This window comes from Felis catus, chromosome A1 (assembly GCF_018350175.1).
Source record: "Felis catus isolate Fca126 chromosome A1, F.catus_Fca126_mat1.0, whole genome shotgun sequence".
NCBI lineage: Eukaryota > Metazoa > Chordata > Mammalia > Carnivora > Felidae > Felis > Felis catus.
Genome location: NC_058368.1, coordinates 81,397,241 through 81,405,257, shown reverse-complemented (window position 1 = coordinate 81,405,257; position 8,017 = coordinate 81,397,241). Strand labels below are relative to the sequence as shown.

Genomic DNA, 8,017 nt, shown 5'->3' with positions numbered 1-8,017 from the left:
GGCTTCCTCGCTCCCATTGTACAGACCTGTACTCGCCCAGGTCCTGAGCTAAGAGGCGGGTTCTTGTGCTCAGGGGCACTTCTGGTAGAATCACGCTGTACAGAGACGATCAGCATGGCACCCACGCAAGGATAACACGCGGATTCTTGATGCATTACACACACACACACACACACACACACACACACACACACAATGCAGGGCTCTTTGTCGTCCCCAAAAGGCCAGAAGGGCTCCTGCCGGAGGGCCCCTGGTCACAGTCACAGTTCTCTCCAAGGCCGTCCCCCCGCCCTGGCCCTTCCATAACGAGAGGGACTTCCTCCCACCTGCCAGCGCACGTGCTTTGATCACCTGCTAGGTAGTCGATTTAGCAATGATATTTGGAAACCGCCTTGTGACTGTTTCTCAGTAATGATCTCTGTGATACATACAAGAGGGGGTGCAGACACAGCAAGGTCGCCATGCACACTCACATGTGTGTTTGTGTGTAATTACACGCTCCAGCAGTGCGGTCTTGAGACACCATTTCTCGGTGGAGAAACTAGAGTCCCCTGGAGAATCGGCTGACCTGGGCCCGTGCGCACACGAGGGAGCCGGGGACGCTCTGTCACACCGCACCCTGAGGAGTTAGGAGGCTTCTCCTGACCACAGATGGGATGATGTGATCATCAAAGTGGATCGAAATACAACACATACGTTTAGATCCATAAATTCCTAATAAAAATTAAAAAAAAATTTAGTTGGTACCACTGGAAGATGCAGATGAATAATGTATTATTTTGAAAATTAGCAAGCAAAGGCGGGAAATCAAATATTTATCCCACCTCTCCAGTATAAGCCACACACCGGGCAACCAGATACAATACAAGGGACGTTTTCTTTTCATAGAAGGGCTCCAGCTTGTTAATTTGTGGAGAAGGACGGGATGAGGACGGGACCGTGTTCCAACCCTAACACGGGCACGTGTCTCGCCCTTGAGCACCAACGGCCACTGTCATCACAGGGAGGGGGACACAGCCAGGCATCAGCCACCTCCTGACAGAGAAACCGCCCTCCCCTTGGGGCAGGAATCTGGTCGAAACCCCAGTGGAATTAGAATTTCCAGGCTCTTCAGAGGAGCGTGTAGACACCTGGGAAGATTCCCCAAATGGGAACCACTGCAGACCCATGACTGTCTCCTTCGACAAGCCAATTGTAAGATCAGAAGGAAGGAGAAGCAGCAGCGAGATGCATCTATCGAGAATGGCTCAGCAAGCGTTTCAACCAGTCACGGTGCAGGAGCCTTATTTGATCCTGGCTCAAGGGAGTCTTCTTTTTAAGCTTATTTATTAATTTGAGAGAGACTGATAGGGCAAGCAGGGGCAGAGAGAGAGTAAGAGAAAGAGAATCCCAAGCAGGCTCCGCACTGTCAGCACAGAGCCCGACACAGGGCTTGAACCCACGAAACGCAAGATCATGACCCAAGCCAAAATCGAGTCGGACGCTTAACCGACTGAGCCACCCAGGAGCCCTAAAGTGAATCTTCTTAAAATACTGAGAAAATATATTTATCTGTGACATACATAAGTGAGACACTGCAGAATTTAAACTGGTATCTTGGGGCGCCTGGGTGGCTCAGTCGGTTGGGCATCCGACTTCGGCTCAGGTCATGATCTCGCAGTCCGTGAGTTCGAGCCCCGCATCGGGCTCTGTGCTGACAGCTCAGAGCCTGGAGCCTGTTTCAGATTCTGTGTCTCCCTCGCTCTCTGACCCTCCCCCGTTCATGCTCTCTCTCTGTCTCAAAAATAAATAAACGTAAAAAAAAAATAATTTTAAACTGGTATCTTATGACCTTAAGGGATTATTGTTGATTTTTTTTTAGTTGTGACTGTGTACACAATCATGATTTTTTTAATGTTTATTTTTGAGAGAGAGAGGGTAGAAGCCAGAGAGGGGCAGAGAGAGAGAGAGGGGGACAAAAGACCCGAAGCAAGCTCTGTGCTATCAGCAGATTTGGGGTTCGAACTCATGAACTGTGAGATCATGACCTGAGCCGGAGTTGGATGCTTAACCGACTGAGCCACCCAGGCACCCTGTTTCCTTGTTTTTTAAAGATCCCCACCTAAAGACTCACACATTAGAACATACGGCATTCGGGTTCGCTGGGGTGGGAGGTGAGGGTTTCGATGGGCAGAACGAGGTCTACGAATTGCCAGCGGCTCACATCAGACGAAGGGTGCATGGGGGTCGTTATCGTAGTCTCTCCACCTGGACATGTTTGACATAATTTTAAAAACAAAGCGTGTCCTCACATTTGTACCGTCTCAGATTCTTAGAAAACACACACCTTATTGCTGAACAACCAAAGACTTCTGCTCTGACCAGCCGCGGTGCTGGGCACACACACACGCACAGGCACGCGAGTACGTGTTCTTGCCGATGTCCTTGAGCCCATATATTCACAGGTAACAAGGCACAGATGCTAATTGCTTTCCCCGGTGAACGAGATAATGCATTCTGGAGCCATCGATTAAAAATGTGAACTGTAAAATTATGCCTCAAAGTTTGGAAAACTTTCAGAGGCTACATTTTGACACACTGGGATCTTGCCTTTAACAATGACAGAAAGCCCCACAAAATACTGCGTCTCATCTGGTGTGGGCCTTTATCTTATCTTGACAGATTATTGCTGGTTAAATTGTAGTGCTGACTTAAAGGCAGGACTCTTCAAGGGAGCCAGAAATTAAGGCTTCACCAAATGGTAATAAAGCTATTAAAAATGCAAACAGCAAACAGCTACACTGTACAGGTTAGACAGCTAATCCAAACTAGCAGTTTAAAAAGCAGAGCAATTACACTTTTATTTAAATGCAAGGAATATGAGCAAGAATGGAATCAGAAGCCTTGTTTAAATGCATTCTTTTGAATATTTATTAGAAATAATACATGTAGTTAAGCCACTTATCTGATTTCAGTGAATAAGTAAAATGCAAAAGATCAATTTTCATAATTATACCAAAGAAGTCTGTCTTTCATAAAAATCTCATTAATAACACCATTATTACTGAAAAAATATCTCAGTATTATTATTGTTATTCTAATTATCAGCAAAATGCTACTGATAATGTTGTCATAAAATTCCCTTTTAGTATCCTATTAGAGAGATAGACTAAGTAGTGGTTTAAGTTAAATCTAGACCCTAAGTGGCATTATAAAGATCTTCTTTGTGTATTTGGTTAAAATACATTATGTGTATAATTACATAAATTACTGTGAGTTTGGCAAACAGGACTTTATGTGCACGTATGTCTGTATACAGCATATCGCTGTCGGGCGCACACGGAGTGGCACAACGCGCAACCTGGCCACCCGTGCGGGGGACGGCGCGAGCCTTCCTGGAGGTCACGCCTTCGGCCAACCTGACGTGAAAGAGTCTTGCTTGTTGGATGGATTGCAATTCAAGCGGCTTTAAGAGTTTATACATCTATTTCTGCGTCCACTCTTGGTAACAGTTTGCCTGCGTTTCCTGAACACCCACCTTTAGAAGAAGCTGGCTTTTGCCAAGTTCGGTAATCCACGGCCACAGCGGCCTGAGGTTGGAAAAGGATTCACTTCTCCGGGTCTCGGTTCCGTGATGGAAAAACCATGCCCGGACAAGGAGAGCCTCCGTCACCACTTGATTCCTGACAGTTCCAAGTGAGACAATGGGCTGCCTGAGTCTTGGACTAATATTGCTGCAACAAAACAAAACAAAACAAAAGGCATTCGAGACGTCTCTTTGTATAATGAACTCAATTAAGGGAAAAAGGATTTGAAGCAAAATTAACTGTGTGGCTATTGTGGGGACTGTGTTCCTAGTTCCAACAAAACGGAAGATTCCATGAACTCCAGTGTCCGTGTTCACACAGCAGGCTTTGGTCCTGACCCACACGGGTGACAGACGTCCACACGGCCACAGCACTGCCCGAACCAGGGTGGCTTAGCTGCTCTCGCGGCCAGACTACAGGAGGCGAGCGCGGACTTCTTTAACTCCCGCTTGGAAATGATGCAGGTGACTGAGTCAGCAAGCCAACAAGACCCGCTTATTTTCAGTCCTGTTGGTGAGTCTCTGAGCATCACTCTCTGGTGTGAATTAACACTTACGACACGTCAACGCCTTATTTAGCAAACTGATAAACAGCTCTTTGAATTGGAAGAAGTAATGACTTTTGACAATATAAATGAGTGGAAGTAGCCACAATAAAGCAAAAGGCTTATTTTCGCTTTCAGCTCAAAACTGGAAACATACAGAAATTTTGCAAGAAAAACAAGAGGCCAGTTCACCATCATCCCGAGGAACAAATGATCAGAGGGTCCACCCAGCTGGCCGGGATGCTGCTCTCAGTCTCCTCTTTGGGGAAGAGCTCCAGTGTGGCTGCCGGATGGTCCCAGGGCCTCCTCGGCGCAGAAGGAACCCCCAAAGGAGGGGCAAGGGGTTCCCTTATTCCCAGGTGTCGTTAGAATTTCAGAGGGAGCTCCAGGCCACGGAGCTCAGCCTCCCACCCAGACAAGCACCCCTCTCCACAACTTTGCTGCAAGGATACCCTTGGCCGCTGTCCGAGCCCCTCCAAGCACAGGCCTGCCGGGCCCACACCCCTGCTGGACAGTCGGGGGACAAAGTGCTAGTCTAGACCAAGTAAAATCACATCCTAACTTATACCTGGGAATCTTAGCTCAGCCCGTCTGGGCCACAAAAATTCAACCTTCATTCCTACATGGGGGATCTCGACACCCCCAGCGATGTTACGATGCACTAAGTTATCTGTCTCCTCTTCTAAACATCTTTAATGTGACATGGTGTGATGTCCCCACCATATATGGCTCTGCTCTGGCAAAGATCAGCTTGTCTGAGTCTCTGTCAGTTTGATTCTATTCACCTGAGCGTTTGCCATGTGCCAGGGACTATGTGTGGACAGAGAGAGAAAGAGAGAGAGAGAGGGAGGAGAGAGAGAGGGAGAGGACAGCCCCTGGTGGCAGCTGGAACCACAGGATGGGTTCTACGATGGGGAAATTCAGGGCGGAGAGGGAGGAAATTCAGGGACTCACCTGGAGGAGAGTCCTCGGGCTAAGAAAATCTACTTGAGGAACGTTCTTCTTAGCCAAGCCCGAAGGATGGGCAGGTGCGATCAGACACAGGGAAGCAGAATCTGCTGGTGCAGGGGTGGGGGACAGGGGCCCCACGCCCTGGGAGGCCCCTCGTGCTCTGGCTGTTGGGCAGCCGGTGAAACCACCAACCAGGCAGGGAGGTGGCGCAGCCGGGCTGAAGCGGGGCTCCCAGGGGGCCCGCCAGGGCTGTGCGGTGGGCGGTCACAGAGAGCTGTCGCAGGGTCTCTCTGACCGCGGCCTGAAGGTTGATTAGGCGAGAGCAAGTCCAGAGGCAGAGATCAGCCGGGAGTGGCCAGGCTTCAGGGAGATTCGGAATACTTTTTGAGAAAGATTTCTTTAAAGCCTCAGCTAGATTATGAGTTAAGTGGGCTCTGATAGGCTCGCTTTCTAACACTATTTCCACAAAATGGAATTCTAAGTTCCGAACCACTAATGCACAGTGGAACTTGGGGTATAACCTCTTTGTCAACCGGACAGTGCTCACCGCTGACCCCGGCAATGCTCGGAGAGGCCGGGGCCCCGTGTTCTGGTGGCCTCTCAGGGACCCTGTCTGGGATCACTTCTCAACTGGTGTCGTCTCTGGGACGGTTTCCCAGCTGGGAGCCTCAGGATGGAGGGACTGGCCGCGAGCAGGCGTGTGCTCGTTTCCACGACGCCCTGAGTTTACCAAACAAAAAGAACAGAAAAGCTGATGCCTAGAGATCGTTCCCAAAAAAGGGAGCCATAAAATTAATCCCCTAGGAAGGCGTGTCTCAGCTCATCGTTGGTGTCGTCCAGTCCCTGGGGGTGGAGGTGGGGAGGGGGTGCGGGGCTTCCCTGTGACTGTGTCTGCCACCTCCCGGCCCGCTTGACCGCTGATCTTCCTTTTCTAATTTCCAGTCTGTCATGGATGACACCGCGTAACACATGATAAACACTCATTACTGAAACGGCGAAATAACAGGAGTGAACAAAACAAGCCGATGGGGTTCGGGAGACACCGCGTGGCTTTGCAAAACTGCACAGGAAGTTTGTAGCTCGTGCCTCTGCGATGGCGCCCCTTCCTCCCCACGGACGTGGCCATCCGCATGCGGACCGGTCGGCGTGGGTTGGCCTGGCCAGGCTGGGTCGGCGGCCGCGGGGTCTCCCATGCGCCGTGTCTTTGTCCAACAGTCCGCTGCCTGCTCAGCACCGTCCCGGGCAGTGCACATCCGTCTTCCGTTTTCACCAGGCATTGGAAACTCGGAAACGGGCGTGCGGTCGTGGTTTTTACATCTGAAAACCAAGGCTCCGTGTCCCTTTCCTTTCGGGGGGTGACATTATTCCTGCAAAAGTAGCTCTTGGGACTCTCGGGGAAAGGGAGACAACAATTATTTCTAGAAGCCTGGTCTTCTGGGGGTGAGGAAATCAGAGAGAAAGCAAACAGCGACCACCCCTCAAGTCTCCCCACCCTTGGCCGGGGGCACGAAGCTGAGCTCCCACGGGGTCACGTCCTGGTTTCATTAGTCACAGAGATGTCACCACTGTCTGCACATCACTCTGGCACATCTCAGTCATAGTTTGAAGGCTTAGATGAAGGAACCAGGCTGAACGAGGCTTCCCTTCGTTCCCTCCATGCTTGTCCACAGATGCCCTGCGGGCCGCACCTGCACTCAGCAGAATCCCGGGAACAGGTTCGTTGATGACATCATTAACAAATTATGGGGTGCCGGGGTGGGGCTCAGTCAGTTAAGCGTCTGACTCTTGGTTTCAGTTCGGGTCATGATCTCACGTTTGCGAGTTTGAGTCCTGCACTGGGGTCTGTGCGAACAGTGCGGAGTCCACTCGGGATTCTCTCTGTCCCTCTCTCTCTGCCCCTCCCTTGCTGGTGTTCTCTATCTCTCAAAATGAATCAAATAAACTAAAAAAAAAAGAAAAAGGAAATCATTAACAAACTATACGTTTCTAGAATCAAGAGCCCATCTGGGGTTCCTGGTGGAATTGTTCGGTCAACGGCGGGACAGAGCGTCCCTCTGCAGGGACGTTTAGCAGCTGCCGTGCTGAGGACCCACTCCTCGGTCTCTTTTCCGTGCGTCGTCGTTTGCGAAGCCGTGAGCATGGTCCACCAGATTTTATTTTCAAAGAAAGGACCCACGAAAACCCCGCCGAACGTCAAGACGTGGTGAGCACCGTGTTCGCCTGCCTGCCCAATCAGCCTCCGCGCCAGGAGAGCCACCGTGAACGGCCCGGTGTGACCATGGTGATGAGCACCGAGCATCTCCACACTAACTTCCCCGTGTGTGAGGGGGTCCCTACTTTCTTCTCTACGTGTGTATAGTTTACAATGGCGGTGGCGCTGCCTGCCCCCCAGGCCCAACGACTCTGGTGATTAATGACCAGCGGGACAGTGCCATTTGCTATTTTCCTGGGGCCTTTGATCCCTCCATGTTTTCAGAGTCCTCTGGTCACTTGCCAAATGCCAGAAAATGCCCTTCTCCGGGGTCACGACGGCCACTAGGCTCTTGTTTTCAAACAAAGGCAAATCTAGCGGTGTCTCTTGCTGTGTGGCCCCAGGCTCGCTGTTAGAGGAAGGGTTTACTCCCGCTTTGTGTGTGCATTTATGCAAAAGGTTCGCGCGTCTGAGTGTGCGAGGATGTTCGCTGCAGCAAGGAGCGTGTTGGACAGGGGACGTGCTCGCGAACACCTGTCCTGTTTGATGCCACAGCACAAAGGCGTGACAACGGAGTGCAAATTCTGTGTTCCTTTCATCCGCAGGAGTTCCAGGTTTGTTTATAGCACAAGAAACATTCATCAGCCACCACGAGGTGTATGGGTACAGATGACGTAGGATCACAGAGATGCATTTTGCCCCTAGTCAGAAAGGTGTTGAGCCTTTGCCGTGCACAAACCTCTGCTAGACGGGCTGTGCAGCGAC

The 8,017-nt window shown here is 50.6% G+C and overlaps 1 long non-coding RNA gene across 1 annotated transcript; it reads right to left on the bottom strand.

Moving 5' to 3' along the window:
- Positions 1 to 395: 395 nt before the first annotated feature.
- Positions 396 to 6,827, bottom strand: LOC109492657. Its single transcript, XR_002146608.3, has 4 exons — positions 5,065 to 6,827; positions 3,518 to 3,713; positions 2,114 to 2,247; positions 396 to 714 (listed from the first exon to the last, which is right to left on the bottom strand). It is a non-coding gene; the product is annotated as an uncharacterized LOC109492657 (long non-coding RNA).
- Between the last annotated feature and the right edge of the window lie 1,190 nt (positions 6,828 to 8,017).